This window comes from Mustela nivalis, assembly GCF_964662115.1.
Source record: "Mustela nivalis genome assembly, chromosome: 10".
Taxonomy (NCBI): Eukaryota; Metazoa; Chordata; class Mammalia; order Carnivora; family Mustelidae; genus Mustela; species Mustela nivalis.
Window position 1 is genome coordinate 32,033,235 of NC_139029.1, and position 17,419 is coordinate 32,050,653.

At 44.1% G+C, this 17,419-nt stretch overlaps 1 long non-coding RNA gene across 2 annotated transcripts in view; it reads left to right on the top strand.

Annotated features, from left to right (window-relative positions):
- The window catches only part of LOC309842655, a 43,424-nt gene that overhangs the window by 16,444 nt on the left and 9,561 nt on the right, over positions 1-17,419 (top strand). Inside the window, exon 3 of one of the 2 annotated variants that reach the window (XR_014299715.1) lies at positions 2,285-2,592. The exons of the other annotated variant lie outside the window; for it this stretch is intronic. This is a non-coding gene — a long non-coding RNA (uncharacterized lncRNA). Of the gene's footprint in view, positions 1-2,284; positions 2,593-17,419 lie in introns of those variants that run through there. 2 annotated transcript variants of the gene reach the window in all.

Below are 17,419 nucleotides of genomic sequence, written 5' to 3' on the forward strand. Positions count from 1 at the left end.
AAATAGAGGAATAGAGACATAAACCATATTCCAATGTGTTAAGCACTATGATGGAAATATGTGCTAGCAGTCAAACCTCTTTGCTAAGCACTAGGAATACAATAATAAAACTCTCTGACCTCAAAGACCATGCATAGAAAGGAGACTGGTAAGCAATGAAAGGCAGTCAAATGATAATTGCTAATAGAAGTAAGTACAGGGCATCACTGGAGCCCATTACAGAAGCAGCTAGATAGTCTTTGGGAGTTAGACTTCTCCAAGAAGAGGACACATGATGTGAATCTTAAAAGATGAGCAAGAATTAACTAAGTAAAGAACTTAAGGAAGAGTTTTTAAAAAGATGGAGTAATAGTTGTAAAGGACCATAACTAAGGGAGAGCTTTGTGAAAACACGGAGCACAAACCATAAACACGGATGCAGTCAGGCATCCACAGAGCACAAGCCCTGCACAAGGTAAGAGGGAAAAGATTGATGGGTATTAAGGAGGATTGCATGGAGTACTGGGTGTTATATGCAAACAGTGAATCATGGACCACTACATCAAAAACTAATGATGTGCTGTATGGTGACTACCATAACATAATAAAAAAATCAAGGATATTATATACCTTGATAAGGAGCATGGAGTTGATCATTTAGGTCATGGCAAGTTGCAGATGAGTTTTAAGCAGAGAAGTAATTCACTGAGGCTTAGGTTTTAGAGATATCACTTCTTGGGTGGAAGTTAGAAGAAGACATTGGAGGAAGACCACTTGAGGGTTATGGGGAAAAGGCAGAAGCAATGGAACATTCTAGACAATGAAGAAGAGAAGAGAGATTAGAGAGAAGTATAGGAAGTAGAAGCAACAGAACTTGGTATCTGAGAGGTTCGGAAGGTGAGTAAGAGGGAAGAGACAAAGATGAACTTGACGTTTCAGGCTTGGGAACCATTTCAAGATAAAACTTGGGTAGAGGTGGAGAAGGAAGAGATGGCATGGGGTAGAAAGTAACTGGCAGGTAATGATTAACTCTGTTACAGACATAGAGCTTGAAACATAGGGTAGCCTTGAGAATCTCCCCATCAAAGAATAGGACAGATAACCTTGAAGCTCAGGATGGAGATTTAAGTGGAAGATCAAAATTTGGGAGGTAAATACAGTCAAAATGGATGAGAACCCTCCTGGACACTTCAGATAAATCGCAAGGGATAAAAAGCTGCAACCTGGGATGTAAGCATCCCTCAGAATAATATACTGCCTCAAATATAATAATGAGGAGTTGTGCTGGTCACACAAGCATGCCTAAAGATGACCTTGAGAAAAACATGTACTAGCAGTGGGCCTCTGGTGGAGAGGATGATATCGGTCCTTGAAGCCCAGCAACTGGGGGTGCCTAGCTCACTCAGTGTGGAACACTGGCTGCTTCCCTTTCTCGTTGTCTCCGCTGCCTCAGAGAAAGCCTGCTGTTAAGATAATTCCTTTAAGTGTGCTTGGGCTACTACAAATTCCATGCTGCTCGACCAGGCACACCGTATTCTTTCTCTTGTTTACCTGTAAGATCTATGACGAATGTATAACCTTCTTCTCCTTTGTTGGTTGTTATCTTGTATCTAATAAAGAGGGGACTGAGGAGTTGTTCAGGGCGACAGTCCTTTCAGCTGTCATCCCCTGCTCCCTTTCTCTTACAGCTGACTTGTTTGTGCCTCGTTCTTCTCCTGAGCACTGGAAGTGGCCCTGGGGCACAGATCCTGGAGAGGTCAGCAGTGGAAGAGCCAGGGTTTGAGCAAGAGCAAGCTGCAAACTGAGGGAGCTGGCATCTCCCAAAGGGCACATGGTGCCAGACACTACAGAGAGGGCAGGAGGAGTAAAACTTTAAAAATATAATAATGTGGAAATTATTCTTGGCTTGTAAGTGGGAAATGTTGATGGAGCGATATAGGTGGAAATCAGACACCAGTAGGTTTGAGAAGTGAACTAGGTGGTGAAGTGGAGTAAGGGGGAGATATCTAAGGTTGGGACATAAGATGGTAGGAGTGTTTTGCTTATGTTGCTGTTTTTTAAGAGAGAGGGGAGTTCAGAATATATGTACACTGCAGGGGAAGCTGAAAGAGAGAGAGGGAGAAGTGACATTGCAAGGCCTCTGAGGCAGTGGGCAGCTGCAGGACGAAGGGCACAAGTCATGAGAGGCAGCTTTAGGAAGAGTACAAATGGAAGGGAAGGAGGTAAGAATGAGTTGCATACAGATCAGAAAATTCAAGATCATCTTCCCCTGGACCAATCAGTCTCATGACTTCTTCTTTCACAGCCTCTTACATAGATGGTGAGGAAGACAACCTAATCCAGTGGTTGAATCTCAAGTGGATAGAACAAGAAGCTGATGTCAAGAAAAGAAATGTTGGGGGTGCCTATGTGGCTCAGTGGGTTAAGCCTCTGCCTTCGGCTCAGGTCATGATCCCAGGGTCCTGGGATCGAGCCCCGTATTGGGCTCTCTGCTCAGCGGGGAGCCTGCTTTTCCCCTCTCTCTGCCTGCCTCTCTGCCTACTTGTGATCTCTGTCTGTCAAATAAATAAATAAAATCTTTTAAAAAAGAAAAAGAAAAGAAAAGAAAAGAAATGTTGTAGCACAAAGTTAAAATCCTTTGTTCCTTCCTTAGGTTGAAAAAGCCAACCATAACAGCATAGGTGGGGTAGCAGTTCATTGGGCAATAACTGAGGACTGAAAGTGGATCAGTGTAAGGAAACTTTCTAATAAGTCAATGTTACGGGCACATGGGTGGCTCAGCAGGTTAAAGCCTCTGCATTTGGCTCAGGTCATGATCCCAGGGTCCTGGGATTGAGCCCTGCATCGGGCTCTCTGCTCAGCAAGAGCCTGCTTCCTCCTCTCTCTCTGCCTACTTGTGATCTCTGTCAAATAAATAAATAAAATCTTAAAAAAAATAAAAATAAAAAGTCAATGTGAGTGACAACATTGATAAAGAATGCTGACAGATAACAAAAGGTATTTTGGAACCATATCTGCAGTAGCCAGACTTCCTATGGGGGCAGGTTTCTCATTTCTGGGGCCACATTTTTTTTTTAAAGATTTTAATTATTTATTTGACAGACAGAGATCACAAGTAGGCAGAGAAGCAGGCAGAGAGAGACGGGGGAGGAAACAGGATCCCTGCCGAGCAGAGATCCCGATGCCAGGCTCAATCCCAAAACTCTGGGATCATGACCTGAGCCGAAGGCAGAGGCTCTAACCCACTGAGCCACCCAGGCACCCCTCTGGGGCCACATTTTAAAGGGAGTGTGGCTATGTTGAAACAGGTTATAAGGAAAGGTCTGGAAGCCACATCATATGAGGGAGAGTTGAAGCAATTGGGGATGTTTGCCACGTGGAATGAAAGGTGAAAGGCATTCTGGAAGCCAAGGGCCGACTCTCTGAAAAGCTTTCACATGGAAGACTTATCTCAGACTTGTTCTGGGTAGTCTCAAGAGTACAGTTGGGAGTTACATTAGGGAGGCAAGGTTCAATGTAATGTAACCAACTTACATTAGTGAGGGCAGTCCACTGATAGAATCAGTTGGCCTGGAAGGCTGTGAACTTGCTGACCCCATGATAGGATCAAACAAAATGTCAAAATGCTAATGAATCGGGACGCCTGGGTGGCTCAGTTGGTTAAGCAGCTGCCTTCGGCTCAGGTCATGATCCCAGTGTCCTGGGATCGAGTCCCACATCGGGCTCCTTGCTCAGCGGGGAGCCTGCTTCTCCCTCTGCCTCTGCCTGCTATTCTGTCTGTCTGTGCTCTCTCTCTCTCTCTGATAAATAAATAAAATCTTTAAGAAAAATGCTAATGAATCATTGAACATTATGTCAAACACTAATGAGGTACTATATGTTGGCCAATTGAATTTTTTAAAAAGTACACAGTTATATTACCGAAGAAAAATGTCAAAATGCATTGTGACCGATCTGCTGATGGGGCAGGAGTTTCTTTGGTCTACTCTATCTGGAAGAGTTAAGGACTTTGCTATCCCTCTGTGCTCTCTTTCCAGCTCCATCTGGACGTGATGTCTGATGCCTGGACAATTGCAGTAGGCTCTCGGTAGACATCCCATCCCCGGTCCTTGCTACATACACAGTGACCAGAATATGGTACAGAATTAAGGAAAAGAGGAGTGTAGCGGGGGAGGGGATAGAAGGGCCAGGAATAGATGAATCGCCTCCAAGTCCACTGTGAGGCTTCTTGGCAGCTACCCCAGGGTCTGGCCTGGAGCTGTACCAGAGAGGAATGATAGGATATTAGTATCCTCTTTAGAAGCATTCATCTCCTTCCCCTTCCCAGTTAAGAGCATTGCAAATCTTCCTAGTTCTAACATCTCCCTCCGGCTCCTCTCCTCTATAACTTGTCATCCCCACTTTCATCTCTTCTACCAAGGCCTTGCCCTAGATTCTCCATGGAGAGCCAACTGTGTTAGCTCCACAGCAGCAAGCCTTCACTTCCTTCCACCTCTCTCCCCCTCAACTGAGGAGCACACCCAAAAGACAAGGAGAGAGAGAGAGAAGGACAAAGAGACAGACGGGTCACTGTATAGAGAGAAATCAATGTCACAGGAAGACAAAGGTCAGGAAGTTGAGCAGTTGCCTAGGAGGACCTGAAGTGGATAGAAAGGAAGGAGTCAGGCATTCAGTGAGACAGGCGGGGACAGGCATGGGTACCCAGGGATGGGACTGCATGGCTTGGGCCCCTCCCTCTGCCCCTTCTTTTCTTACCTGGCACTGGGCTCAGTGTGGGATGAGTTGCGAGCCTGCTAGGTCCCTCTCTTGTATTCTGCTCCTGATCCTCAGGGAAGACAAATCAAGTAGCTTCCTAATGAGCCTCTGTGTTGTGGGATTCTCCAGGGCCCATCACAGCGTTCCCAATCCCTGACCACACTTCACCTCCCCAGACTGGCACTCAATGCCTACAATGCCCAGGTCTCCAAGCCTCCTAGTTCAGTACCTCTCTGCTCTCCACTGGCTTCCTCCTACTCTGCCTTCAAGTCCAAGGAGACAGATGGGTGGGTGTCAGTTACCCTAAGTGCATGGATTGAGAAGTGCAAGACATAAGGGTTAGGCAGGCAGGCTAGGGAAGTCTTCCATGGACCATAAAGAATCCACAGAGGTTTTAGGAAAAGGAAGATGGCAAGGAAGGGCTCTGTTCTGCTCTCAGTCCCTGGGGCCCTGATGCACTCTCTCCATCGTGCCCTGCTGGGTACTGGCCTGTGTTGTGCTCTGACATCCTGTGCCCCCCAAAGACTGTGGCTCCCTGCAGGGTAGAGAATATACCCCCAACAATTGTGAGCTCTTACACGGAACCTGGCTCAGGATGAACAATTGATAAATATTGCACATGGGAGCAAAGTCCTAACCAGTTGGAAGGTCTGAACTCAAATCCTGGTTCTGCCACTTACTGATAGTATAGTATTGGACAAGATATCAGCCTCCCTGTACCTCAGTTTTTGGACCAGTAAAATGAGGCAATAACAGTATAGGGTAGCTGTGGGGATTAAATATGACTAGGTAGGAGGATGGACAGTGGTAAAATATGCATATTGTTTATGCTTGACATGACTCCCTAGTGTATGTCAGATGGTTGATCTGCTTGACCTACAAACATGTATTTCTACGAGACTCTGAGTGATCAGACCCTACAACATCTCCTTCTCAATCTGCTTCTTGCTTGGAGCAGGACACATAGAAGGTACCTCATAATTGTGGACAGAATCTGTCCCAAGCATGGATGGGGGAGACAGCCCCTTGGGTGACTTAAGGTGAGAAGTCTGAAGTAGCCTTCTTTGATTTGAAATCACTGTCACCGGAGTCCAACACTAGTGCTACTTGGAGATGGCAAATGGAGTTGTCTTATGTTCAAACTCTGGTTGGTGGCAACTGCCTAGAACACCAATCAGGACAGATGCTGAGCCACCTCAGGCTCACTGAGAAAGACTGCCGTGATTGATCAGTAACAGCTGCCATGAGCACTGGAAGGAGGTTAGTGGAACAAGATGTAGATATTAGTTAGTATGGTGTTTCAAAAGCCCCCTTCAAGTTTTTATCATTCTTTTTATTAGTATGTGCAATTCAATTCAGCAAAGTGAGTATCCTGTCCAGGGGATACTGGATACCGGATACTCCAGGTTTTCCAGGTATGTCCAGGTTTTCCAGGGGAAAACCTCAGCTGACTTTCATCCTCCTATCTGCAAACTCCCTCTATGTTTTTGTTGAAGAGAAAGAAAAAAGAACGCATTAGTTATGTTGAACAGAGCAGGGAAAGGGGGTAACACCTTGCAGCCAATTTTCCTGCCAGTTGCCACCCATTTCTTTGCTCCCCTCTGGAGGAAGTGGTATGCAGTTCCTCTCCCCACTTCATGTCCTACATTCTTGCCCAAAAACATTGTAGTCAGGTTTCACCATCATCATGTCACTGTGCCTGTTGGTTTGGCAGTGGTGGCCAAGAGGCAATCTCAGCTTCTAATTAAACAGAATGAAGGTTTTCTTTCCTAATGAAAGGATTCCCCCTTTGAGCACTAGAACCTCCAAACACCCGCAACCTGAAGTTGCAGAGAGGAAGCAGAAATTTCTCCAGAGTTTTAATTCATGCATTCGAGAGAGGGACCACTCCCATCACACCTGGACCCATATTTCCCTTCAGAGGAAGATGGTACCATATAGTGATTGCTGGTTTAAATCACAAACTGTGTTCTTTAACAACACTAGAAACTTACAGGGTGTTTTCTCCCATGTGACATGATAACAGAACCTTCAGTAGTAACTCTTTCATCCCATTAGACCCAGATGTTTCTGGGTGTTTGGGCACAATGAGAGACCATTGAGTTTTGTGAGTGTAAGGTCATTGTCATATACATATATATACACACAGACATATATAAAAATATTTTTTGAGATAAAGTGTGTCTCTTGTTCAGAGATGATGCTGCAAGTGATACTATGGCGATGGAGAACACTGTGCTCACTGTGATAACATATGCTGTGATAACTGGTAACATATGCTCACTGTGCATGTGTATGTAGCACACGTTTGTGTTAGTGTTCTGGGTCATGGAGAGGCACATCCACATGACCTTCTCTAGATCCCACATCATTAATCCTCCAATCTTCTTCTTTCCAAGTTTCTCCCATCCCATTAGCAACTGCCCATGAAATAGTGTATAGCCACATTGAGGGGCCTCTCTTATTCCCTGTAAAGCAGATAGCCAGATATACACTTAATATGTGATTCCATTTCTATAAGATTCGTTTTCTTTTAAGAGTTTATGTATTTATCTGGCAGAGAGGGAGAGCTCCAGCAGGGAGAATGGCAGGCAAAGGGAGAGGAAGAAACACACTGCCAATGAGCAAGGAGCCCGATGCAGGGCTCGATCATGGTGGGTCCATGGTCAAAGGAAGGAGACTGATACAAAGCGAAGGTCAAGCAAAGCTTTATTTCGCGCCAAGCATCGAGAATCAAACCCACCGTCCGGGGCCTTCTCTTTGCAAAGAGGCGACCTCTCCCTGCTTTACAGACTAACTTTTATAGAGCAAAGGCCATGTGGTTGAGCCTGGCCACACACAGGTGGCCAATTGAATTACAATTCACCCTATAGTAGTTATTTGAACTAGCCTATCGCTCTGGTCAGTATTGGCGCCCAAAAGGCACCCAAAAGGCAGGGCCCACATTCTTTGGTAGTCAGGGAGATAGTATGTATGCTTTACTGATTGGGTATTTCCACCTGGCCTGACTCATCCTTGCATTCTGGGCTCTGTTATCTCTCCCTGACCTGACACATCCTGGTATATGGGCTGTTTTATCAGGGGCTGGTTGACCATATTTTACCCTTTTCCCAGACCCGTTTCTAAGTGAGTTCCTCTGGGGTGCAGGGTCAATCTAAGTTCACTGCATAAACAACAAAATGGCTGTTCTACCGAGGTGGGGCTGCTTGGGCTAAGTAGATTCCAGTGATGAAGTTCTAGAATATAAGTGAGGTTCCGTGGGATGGAATCCAGAGCCGATGACCAAGAAAGAATTCTTGAGACATCTTTGGTGCAGAGTGGTGGTTTATTAAAGCACAGGGACAGGACTCATGGGCAGAAAGAGCTGCTGCCCCTGGATTGTGAGGGGTGGCAGGTTATACACTATGGGGTTGGGGAGGTAAGGAAAAAGAGAGGTTTCAAAAGAACTTTCATATGCTAAAGATACGGGAGGCCTTGAGGCCTTGCCATTGTCAAGGTTTTTCCCTCTAGCAACATATTAACATTAAAATAGTTGGGAGATTCTTAAAGAATGCCACAGCAGTCCCACCCAGGAGTGGGGGTGCGGGAAGGTTGCATGGTGTCAGCTTTTGCTTCGTTCTCAGCCAGCCTTCTTCTTTTTTTTTTTTTTAAATTAAATTAATTAATTTATTTTCAGAAAAACAGTATTCATTATTTTTTCACCACACCCAGTGCTCCATGCAATCCGTGCCCTCTATACTGATCCCTCATCACCACACCCTGGGATCAGAACCTGAGCCTAAGGCAGATGCTTAATCAGCTGAGCCACCCAGACACCCCCATTTCTGTAAGATTCTTGAAATGACAAATTAAAGTGATAGAAAACAAGTTAATAGGTAACAGGGTGAGAATTTTGGGGAGAGATGACTACAAAGGGGGTAACATGAGTGTCTATGGAAATGGAACAGTCTGTGATAAAATATCATAGAACTCATACTGGTTTGCTAGGACAGCCATAACAAAATCCCGCAGACTAAAAGAATTAAACAAAGGAAATTCATTTTCTCACAATTGGAGGCTGAAAGTTCAAGGCCAAGTTGTTGGCAGGGTTGGTCTCTTCTAAGGCCTCTCTCCTTCTTGCAGACAGCTGCCTTCTTGCCAAGTCCCCACAGGGTTTTTTCTCTGTGTGCAAACATCCCAGGTGTCTCTCCGTGTGTCCTGATTTCCTCTTTTTATAAGGACCCCAGTCAGATTGGATTAGGGCCCACCATATTGATGAGGGAGCAGGAGGCTGGCTGAGGACAAAGCAAAAGCTGGTGCCTTGCCTTGCACCCCCCCCCTTCATCCGCTCCCCTCCATATGTGTAGCATCCCTCAGGCAGCCCTGACTGCCATGAACAATAAGCAAATAGTTAACTTGCAGAGCTCACAATCCTGCTAGACCGGAGTCTCCCTTGGCTTACAAATGTTCTAAATCTCACTAACAAAGACGATTGATAACAGGATTGTGACACCCCACCAAAAAGTCTCCCAACTATCTTAATGTTAATGACTGGTCTAAAGACAACATTGATCCAGCAGCAAGGGCAAGGCCTCCGGCAGGCCCGGAACATCCTGGCACCTTGTAGGCCCTCTTTAGCATATGAAAACTCCACTGAAACCTCCCTTCCCCTCACCTTCCCCCAACAGCAGGGTACATAACCTGCCATCCCTCACAACCCGGGGCGGCAGCTGCATCTCTGCCTGCCCACGGGCCCTGTCCCCGTGCTTTAATAAACCACCATTTTGCACCAATGACGTCTTAAGAATTCTTTCTTTAGTCGTCGGCTCCGAACCTCCTCACCCCACCGAACCTGACTTAGGTTCTGCGACTTCATCATTTTTGGCGAGCCAGCCAGGAGATTTGTGAGTCTTTACATTTGGACTCTGAGCTTCGGTGCAAAATTGGTGAGTACTTTCTTTCCATTTACTCTGATTTCAGGGGCTTTTCAAGGAGTATGGTCTTATTGGAACACTTGCATGTCAATTGCTCAGGCTGTAATCCTCTAGCCCGTGGCTACTCTATGGGGAGGAGAGCGTCTGCCTTTTGGCTGTAAGCTAGTACCCTGGCCGGAATGGCAATAAGACCCAGAAACTTGATGGCCTCACTCTATTCCTGTTCTTATAGAAAGTTGTCTCTCTTGGGCACGGGACAGCCACCTAAGTCACCAGGACGGCTGCCAATCTTAAGACTCCCGTGTGAGGTTTCCTCCTGAATGATCTAATGTGATCCCCTCCACATGTCCGGTCTAGCCACTTCTGGCCGCGAGACCTCCACTGGGAGCCGGCCGAAACCAGTACCCGATTGAATTAAAACGCAACCGGGGACCATTTCCTAGGGAAGTTGGCTGTAAGGACCACATGTGTTGGAATGTCGCATAGACCATGACGGATTTCAATCTTTACTGTTTCTCGTCAGTGTCCTCTGCAAACCGCCTAAAGCTATGAAATTGGGTAATTTCCCCTTGCCAAACTTTTCTAGTACTTCCATGGGTTAATATGGCAAAACAGTATGCAGTCTTCAGGACATAGGATAGTATGGCACAAGCGTTTTAGTCCATTCACCAGGCACCCATTGGCAGCCTAGGATGCGATGGGGAAGCGGAGGGGCGCCGGCACCCCTTCCAGGGCCTTTAACGGCAGGAATGCCTTCCCAGGGAAGGCAAAACGGTGATCAATAGCGATTTTTGTTGAGGGACGCCTCCGGTCGCTTTTGATACACAGGAACCTCTGACATATCCTGCGTGGGACGCTACCCAGGAGTCAGGGGGGATTTGGTAATGGACCTTCATTACTTTTCTGGAAGCATGGCCTCAGTAGGCTTCTTCAGTTCCCAAGGACTCTACCTTGGGGTGCCTTTTAACCCACTGGAAATAATTTGGATTGCAAAACTTAGGAAAGGACTGAGCTCCTGTAACACTGCATGGCCTCAGTGGGATCTATCAGTTAGATCTCTGCAGGAAAGAGGGCAAATGGACCTAGGACACCTTCACTGCTCATACCTAGGCCTTTATTGCTCTACACCAGGACCCCAGACTAAGGGGCTTTTGCAAAATGTGTTTGCCCAAATGAGTCAGCTAGTAAACTTTCTCCTGACATATTGGATGGTAATTACGTAAATAAGCCTTCTTCTAGTAAACCCAGGTTGCTGGGCCATCCCTAGCAAAGGGGACTCTGGCTTTATTTCTTTCTGTTTCTCTTAATAGATGTGGGGGCTTCTCCCTCACTCACATCCCGTGTTAATGGCTATAACTGGAGCCAACTGGGGTTGGTCTAACTCGAGACCGAGACTATAAGGAATATTCCCAAGCAGCTGCCGAAACTCTCTTTGTTTCGGGGAAGTTTCCCTGTGTTCTCTGGCCTGACTTGGACTGCCTAACCCCTCCCCCCTTGCTGGTGGGAAAGCATGGCGTCTGCTCCTCTGTTGGGGCTTATGAGCTCTGAAACCGGGAATCCCTTCTCTGCCTCGTGGCAGCACTTTGTTTCCTCTGTTTTCCCCTTCTGTTTCTGCACCAAGGTGCGTGCAGCCTGCATGACTAGCCTCTAGATCATGCACCACGGCTCCTTCTCTCTTCACTGTCAAGGAGCAAGAAGAACACCCCCACTCCAGATCTTCCCACTTGTGTCTCAGGTAAACATTCAAAGCGGAGTGGGCCCAGGTGGAACGTAAATCGCTATTGAAACTAAGTTAAGTTTGTTGGTTTAATTAAGATAGATGCATCTTTGAAGTTAACAGCAGTAAATGTGAAGCTTTATTCTATCGAAGTTTACTGAAGGTCAAATAAGCTTATGTTACTTGTTAAAATCTGTTAGCAAAGAAATGACTAAACTGATGGTTAATTGTCTGTCTCAAAGTTCTAATGGGTAATTGCTGAAGTAGCTTTCAAAGTCTTTGGTAACCTGAAAGTTTTAAAGTTTTGCTTGGATGACAAATGGAATTAAATTGTGGACATCTGTATCTTAACCAAACAGGATAAAATGCTAAGTCGTTAATTACTGGATGTAGGCTTGTGCTTTTTGACTTCTTACTGCAAAGAAACTAAGAGTATTTAAATCTGTTGGTAAACTTGTTTGCCACTTAACTGATTCATAAATTTGCCACCTGAAGAATTCTGTTGTAACAGTTCACAATTGGTTAATAACTAAAGGTGTTTCTAAGAATACAAAGTTCTGCTTAGTGTAACTAAGACTGATGGAAATAAAGGGAAACTCTGTATGTAGGAAAGTAAGAGATATGTAAGAAAGACTTAAGGAATGGAAATACATTTTGTTGAAGGTAAAGGAAGGTAATTTTGTCCTAAATGAGATGGTTGTTTAGAAGGAAATGGCTTGGGACAAAACCTGAATGCAAAGGAAAGTTGTAGAAGGTTTGTGAAGGGAAATCTTCAGAAAAGGAATTTTAGCTATGGTCAAGAATGGATTAAGATTGAAATGAATGGGTTTTAAAGGTACATTGGTACAAGACAGAAATTGTCTCTGTTCAAAAGGACAATGTTTTCTTAGATCAATTGATCTGCTGTTAAGAAAATGTAAATGGTTTTCTCTTTGCCTGCCCAGAAAAACGAGTTTCTATGTTCAGTTTTATCAGGTGTTTAACATCCCTAATTATATTTAGGCATGTGCTTCAAAACTTTCTAAGATTTTAGCAAATGTTGACAAGATTTAAATTGTAAATCTCTTTAACTCAGGCTTTTCCTTGGTATGTGAAGTTGCTCATGAAGTACTACTGAACCAATGATAAACCTTGGGTTACATTTGGGAAAATGCTATAACTATTCTAGAGATTCTATGCACTTCCTAAAGTTTTAATGTTTTGAGAGATCATCGCTTGATATTGTAATTATGGGAATGTTATATGTCACAGAAATTGTAACCTGATTTCCTTGCAGCTAAATTGTAAACTCCCGTGTCTCTTTAGCTCTAACCATATCCATTCTGAGTTTTTGTCATTTATAATTGTTTTAATTCTCTGGTAAAATAAGTTTTATCTTCAAGTAGATTCCTATAAAGGACTTTCAGGACAAATACAGATATTTGATATGCTTGAAAATCCTAAAACTGAAATGGGTAAGAATTTCCAGAACTGACTAAAGCCGCATTCACCAGAATTAGTAACATGGGACTAAATGAACTAAAAGATTATAGTGTTGTGTCTCTTAATGTTTTGTCTTACTTTAAACATTGCTGGTTCTCTCTAATGTTTGCTCTTCCAGACTAGGGATACTTCTTAAGTTATCTGTAACTTTACAGAGATGTAAAAGTGCTCATTTGTAAAGATGCTCAAGGCATTCACCTTTTCTCTCTATCTGAACCCTCTGAAACCAAAAGGTCTTAGTAAGTATTTTTCTTCCATGACAATCAGTCATTTGCATAAGTTCAATAAGAATCTGTTCTCCTTGTAACAGGAGAGAATTGGAAACACGGGTTATTTTACCAAGGCTTTGACTGGGATGTCATATTTGAAAAGACTCAGATATGACCAGACAGCTTTAAGGAACTAAGGTTAACTTTATGAAACCTGGAGCCATAAAGCCCCTTGGGACTGTTGGCCTGATACCTTGCTTACAGAGTTCCCAGCAGCCTCACCAGGTGAGTAAAGAATGTCACTCCTTGGTAGGTGCAGTCTCAGGAAGAGGAATTCACCCAAAGGTATTGCAGGCAAGCCTGATGGCAAATACAGGGCTTGGCTTCTGGCCCGGAGAGGCTACTAAAAGTTCAACCTAGAGATTCCTTATACAAAGTCCCAGCAAAGCAGATTCTAAAAGATCTATTGATCACACTCGCTGTTCTTGCTGAGCTTATGTAAATAAATAGGCCAAGTTTGTTAAAACTGGACTTATTTCACAAGTGAATTAGTCTTGATTTGGCTACCTCTGTAAATGAGGGTTATTTTAGAGAAAAATTATGTTTTAGTAACACGCCTTTATGGATGTTAAATTCTAGATTTGATTGTCTTTAAATGTTTACCTATGCTAAACAATTTGAGGTAAACTTCAGAGAAGTTGCACAATAGCTTCTTTAGTCGATCTTATTATTTTGTGGGGATATTAGCAGACCCCACTGCATATGATTAAACAACTGGAAAATGGGATTGATTCCCTGCAATTGTATAACTTAACTAACACCTTGTGTGTGGCTGGGATAATGAAATTGCCTAAAAGCCAACCTATCGCACTCCATAGGATTAACTATGGACTTGTGGAGATAATGGATGACCCCACTTTCTTTATGAGTGGATTGAATGATCCATGGGGGACTCCCCTTACCTCTTGACAAGTTTTCTCCCACTTGACAATGATCCTCTGTAATCAGGATATTGTTAAGGCTGGACCACTCAAAGGTCGTCTTATTGGTTTCACCCCTTTGTCATATTTATCCTAGAGGCCACCTCTGTTGAGGTGCAATTGCAAATAGATGCTTTAGCTAAGCATGGAACAGCCCTCCTATAAAAGAGCCTCAAAGCTCACTATGGGACAGTCCTTGACTGTAATGATGTCACATCAGGTCCAGATTTGTCTTAGAAGGCAAAGGCCACCAATGGATGATGGAGGCCAACTTATTAAATACTGGGCTACATTAACAGATATGCCCGAAATAAAACTTGTCAAACTTTAAACCTAGTTACCTGTATGCCTGAACCTGACCACTGTACTTCTTTCTCTATAGAGCAAAAAGGTTATTGATCTTGCATACTCTATCTGGCCAGATTTAAGATGCCCCTGTTAAAAATATGAACGACAGTTGGTTTTCTGATGACAGTAGTTTTCATAGAAAAAATAAGAAAAGCTAGGTGTGCCAAAGTGCTCACTAGCACTTTTCAATTGCCAAAGCCTAAAAACATTAACACTGACTCCAAATATGCCTTCCTGGTACTACATGCCCATGGAGCTATTTGGAAGGAAAGGGGATTGCTGTCAATCCATAACTCCCCAATCCAATATGGGCCTAAGTTCCAAAACCCTCCTTATTGCTATACTAAGGATGGCCTTAGATGTCCTGACAGCAGCCCAGGGTGGCACATGTGCAATTATCAAGACAGAATGTTGTGTGTACATTCCAGACTATCACAAAAATGTCACAGGACTAATAAAAGACATGAACACCCAGATTAAGGCCCTACAAGATCCCTCTCTCTCAGTGAATGGTTAAGTTCCTGGTTTGAAGGAGGACTATGGCCAAATCTCCTTTTCGGGCTTCTCATTCTTATCGCCTTATTAACCTTAATATGTTGCTTTGTTCCATGTTTCTCTACTTGGTGCCGAGACTCCATTGCTACAATGACTACACCACGACAGACGATCCTTGTCGCGCGCGAGGACGCCTCCTCACTGTCAGCGCTGGATTCAGCTGCCTCCACCTTTGTAACTCCCTTATGTTCCTACCTTGATCAATATTGACCCGAGCAGGTAGGGACAGCTCTACGCCCCTATTCAGCAGGAAGAAGTTACAGAAGAGGAGACCTTCCACCTTCAACCACCTTAAAGATTTAAGGGTCAAAATTGTTCAGGGGGGAATGATGAGGGAGCAGGAGGCTGGCTGAGGACAAAGCAAAAGCTGGTGCCTTGCCTTGCACCCCCCCCCTTCATCCGCTCCCCTCCATATGTGTAGCATCCCTCAGGCAGCCCTGACTGCCATGAACAATAAGCAAATAGTTAACTTGCAGAGCTCACAATCCTGCTAGACCGGAGTCTCCCTTGGCTTACAAATGTTCTAAATCTCACTAACAAAGACGATTGATAACAGGATTGTGACACCCCACCAAAAAGTCTCCCAACTATCTTAATGTTAATGACTGGTCTAAAGACAACATTGATCCAGCAGCAAGGGCAAGGCCTCCGGCAGGCCCGGAACATCCTGGCACCTTGTAGGCCCTCTTTAGCATATGAAAACTCCACTGAAACCTCCCTTCCCCTCACCTTCCCCCAACAGCAGGGTACATAACCTGCCATCCCTCACAACCCGGGGCGGCAGCTGCATCTCTGCCTGCCCACGGGCCCTGTCCCCGTGCTTTAATAAACCACCATTTTGCACCAATGACGTCTTAAGAATTCTTTCTTTAGTCGTCGGCTCCGAACCTCCTCACCCCACCGAACCTGACTTAGGTTCTGCGACTTCATCAATATGACATCATTCAACTTTAACTACCTCTTAAAGGCTCTATTTCCAACTGTAGTTATATTGCAGATTAGGGCTTTGACATGTGAATTTGGTGAGGGACAGGGGAGACACAATTCAGTTTGGAACAAAACTTCCAAAAAAGCTAAATGCATATTTAAAAAACTGGTGGAATCTGAATAATGTTTAGCATCTTGGTTCTTTCCATAGTTTAGCGACTGTGGCCATGGCTTCTATGAACACTGGGGTACAGATGGCCTTTCTTTCATTACATCAGAATCTTTGGGGTACATACCCAGTAGTGCAATTGCAGGGTCATAGGGAGGCTCTATTTTTAATTTCTTAAGGAATCTCCATACTGTTTTTTAAAGTGGCTGTACCAACTTAAATTCCCACCAACAGTGTAAGAGAGTTCCCCTTTCTCCACATTCTTTCCAATATTTGTTGTTTCTTGTCTTGTTAATTTTGGCCTTTCTAAGTGGTGTAAGGTGGTATCTCATTGTGGTTTTAATTTGAATATCCGTGATGGCTAATGATGATGAACATTTTCATGTGTCTGTTAGCCATTTGTATGTCTTCTTTGGAGAATTATCTGCTCATGTCTTCTGCCCATTTTTTGATATGATTATCTTTTTTTTTTAATTTTTAAAATTTTATTTATTTATTTGACAGACAGAGATCACAAGTAGGCAGAGAAGCAGGCAGAGAGAGAGAGAGAGGAGAAAGCAGTCTCCCTGCTGAGCAGAGAGCCCGATGTGGGGCTTGATCCCAGGACCCTGAGATCATGACCTGAGCCGAAGGCAGAGGCTTCAACCCACTGAGCCACTCAGGTGCCCCTGATGATCTGTTTTTTGGGTGTTGAGTTTGAGGAGTTCTTTATAGATCTTGGATGTCAGCCCTTTGTCTGTAGTGCCATTTGCAAATATCTTCAGCTATTCTGTGGGTTGCCTCTTTGTTTTGTTGACTGTTTCCTTTGCTGTGCAGAAGCTTTTTATCTTGATGAATCTACCTGATTTCAAGCTTTACTACAAAGCTGTGATCACCAAGACAGCATGGTACCAGCATAAAAACAGACACATAGACCAGTGGAACAGAGTAGAAAGCCCAGATTGGACCCTCAACTCTATGGTCAAATAATCTTCGACAAAACAGGAAAAAATATACAGTGGAAAAAAGACAGTCTCTTCAATAAATGGTGCTGGGAAAACTGGACAGCTATATCTTGATGAATCTAATACCTTTACCTTTTTAAAAATTTATAATCAATTAATTAACATACAGTGTTATTAGTTATTAGGATTATTAGTTTCAGAGGTTTTCAGAGATAGAGTTTAATGATTCATCAGTTGCATACAACACCCAGTTCTCATTACATCCAGTGCCCTCCTTAATGACCATCACCCAGTTACCCCATCCCCCCACTTACCTTCCATCCAGCATCCCTCAGTTTGTTTCTTTTGAAGAAAAAAATATATATATATATTTATTTATTTCAGAGGGAGAGAGTTTGCAAGCACAAGTGGGGGGGGTGGGCAGAGGGAGAGGAAGAAGCA